Here is a 2,798-nt window from a genome sequence, read left to right on the forward strand (position 1 = left end):
ACAGAGTAATTCCTGGATTTTAGGTAAGACTGGTCATTAGTATTTAACACAAAAATAGATTGTTTAAAATATTCCTTAAAGGCGACGCTGGTTACCCTCTACAAACTTTTTTAATGACTCCTTTCCGCATGGCAGAAGCTGGTTCACCACAAGCTCGCTACAATACAATACACTCTAAGGCTCGAAATATGGTAGAACGGACGATTGGAATATTGAAAAGCCGATTTCGTTGTCTTTTATCTGTGCGTGGCTTACATTATTCACCAGCAAAATCTACACAAATTGTGAATGCTTGCTGCGCTTTGCATAATATTTGTCAACACTTTCGCGTGGAACTTTCTGAAGAAATTGCAACCGCTTCAAGTACGGAAATAAGCAATGAAAACCTGAACATTGAAACAGAAGACGAGGACGCCGCCAGAAGAATTCGCAATAATATTTTGTTATCCATTTAATAGAAATAAAAAACTCTAACTCACATTTAATTATTTGTACTTCATTCAGTCTTCTTTTATTTTCAATGGTTAAATAACTTATATTTAATATTCATTAAATATCACTTCATGTGCTCTTAAAATTAGGTTTTTCAAAATGGTTAATTTAAAAAAGTATCACTTCATGTGCTCTTAAAATTAGGTTTTTCAAAATAGTTAATTTAAAAAAGTATCACTTCATGTGCTCTTAAAATTAGGTTTTTCAAAATAGTTAATTTAAAAAAAATATCACTTCATGTGGTCTTAAAATTAGGGATTGCAAAACTTATAATTAATAAAAAAAAAATATTACTTCATGTTGTACAATTAAATTAAAAAATATTTCAAATTATTAAATTAAAGCCCTTTCAATGTTTGTCAAATAAACATCAGTTCTCCATTCACGAGCTGTTCTCGTCTTGCAAATAGCCTCTTAATTTAGCTATTTTTAATTGCTCAACCTCTACCTTCAACAAATGTATATCATGGGCTCCCCTAGCCTGCCTTTCAAACAATTTATATTTTTGTTGCTTTATGTGCAGCAATTTTTTATTAATGTCGTAATTTTTGTACGCCGTCTTTTCAATTCAATCATTTTTTTAGTACCTCTTTTTGCGTTTCTGCCTGCATTTTTAGGAGCTCTAGACGCTCAGTTTCTAAATTGCAGCTCCTGCTGCGATTTTGTACACGCGATGCTGACGAAGAGGGCCGATCTTCAATGTTTGCTACCTGGGGCTCATAAACCATGGACGAAGCTGCAACTAAGTCGTCTTCTATTTCTTCGCCATCCATCACCGGTGGTATATTCTCTACTCCGAACGCCCGGCCACTGGGTGCAACTTGTTCCCTTATCTGAATAAGTTCCGCAACACTTTCTTCTAGTGGATTTAAAGAAACCTCTTGCGACGGACCACCACCAGTTCCAAGAATATTGCTGCGATTGTTGGCAAGCTTCCTTTTTAAATTTGCCTTATAGTGTATCCAAACCTACAGGAGAAATAAATTATTGCGCTTTCATTGTATTGGTCTAATTCCATGATTACTACTTACTCGTCCCCACTCGTGCGCAGTTCTTGTTGGTGGTCCGAAACTGTTTAGCTCTATGGCAAATTGCTCCCACAACCCCTTGCTTTTACTTTTGCTGCTTCCAAATTGCGGCTTGCCTCGTCCAGTTTCGGGATGCTTCTACATCAGCTCAACTAGTTTTTCAAACTGTTGTTTCGTTGTAAGTTTATTTTTTCTACAAATTTGTAAGAAATTCCTGATTAATATATTGGTTTAAGACAAATTAAAAAAATTTAATTACCCGCTTTCCATTTTCGCTTAAAAATTTGTTCAAAACAACTGCTAGTAATGAGTTGTCGATTTTCGATACTTTTGTCAACCGAACTAGCACAGGGTGGTAAACGGTAATACCACAAAAAAGTTGTAAGACGATATAAATACAACCAAACATTTTTTGACAGGTTGAGTTGTTATCGATAATACCAAATTGTAAGTTTTCAACTGAAATGGAGTTGAGTTGTAAACCGTAATAGGGGCATAAATTTCATTAAATGGAAAAGGGGGAGCCGGGTTCGACCTTATAATCTAAAGCTCTGTTGAGGCATTTGCTACAGTAATGAGAAGTGATATTTTATCAAGGCCAGGTTACTAAATTTGAGTTGGAAATATTAGAACTCGCCGTGCCACCTCCAAGAAGGTTACATGTTCACGCGTCGTATACCTGGAAACATTTTAAGGTAAACTTAGAGGGATTGATATCTTTCGTATGCCTAGCGCGCAGACGAGATTTTATAATTTCATAGTTTTAAACGACCTAAATACCTTAACTCGCTTAAAAATAACGAGCTATCACGAAATGGGCACAGAAATAAAATCTAACATCATTAAATTATTTTTCATATTTCTATAAAAGCGCGGGGTGAAAGCCGCGGGTATAAGCTAGTATATGTATAAAGAAAATCCACTTACTTTTGGTCCATCACCACTGTCAAACACTGTCAAATGTAAACAAACAAATTATGTATGTACATACATATGTACATATATAAAGAAAACCGACTTACTTTTGCTCCAACACCACTGCCCCCGCTTCCAAGACATCTAGAGGATTTAACACTCTGTAAAATGTAAAAATAAAACCATTGTTACTAATATGAAATTATGTGTGCACATATATACATATATAAAGAAAACACACTTACTTTTGCTCCAACTCAACTGCCACCGCTTCCAAGAAATCTAGGGGATTTAACACTCTGTCAAATGTAAAAAGAACAAACAATTGTTATTAATATGAAGTTAAGTATATACATATCTGCG

At 35.0% G+C, this 2,798-nt stretch overlaps 1 long non-coding RNA gene across 2 annotated transcripts in view; it reads right to left on the reverse strand.

Moving 5' to 3' along the window:
* Positions 1 to 2,397: 2,397 nt before the first annotated feature.
* Positions 2,398 to 2,798, reverse strand: part of LOC118735345 — a 27,953-nt gene continuing 27,552 nt past the window's right edge. The window contains exons 6-8 of one of the 2 annotated variants that reach the window (XR_004992576.1): positions 2,681 to 2,734; positions 2,543 to 2,596; positions 2,398 to 2,473 (exon numbers count right to left, since the gene is read on the reverse strand). This is a non-coding gene — a long non-coding RNA (uncharacterized LOC118735345). Of the gene's footprint in view, positions 2,735 to 2,798 lie in introns of both variants that reach the window. The other variant, XR_004992575.1, reaches the window with a different exon arrangement.

The sequence above is a fragment of the Rhagoletis pomonella genome, unplaced genomic scaffold (genome assembly GCF_013731165.1).
Source record: "Rhagoletis pomonella isolate Grant_MI unplaced genomic scaffold, Rhpom_1.0 Rhpom_scaffold_00003, whole genome shotgun sequence".
NCBI classification, from domain to species: Eukaryota; Metazoa; Arthropoda; class Insecta; order Diptera; family Tephritidae; genus Rhagoletis; species Rhagoletis pomonella.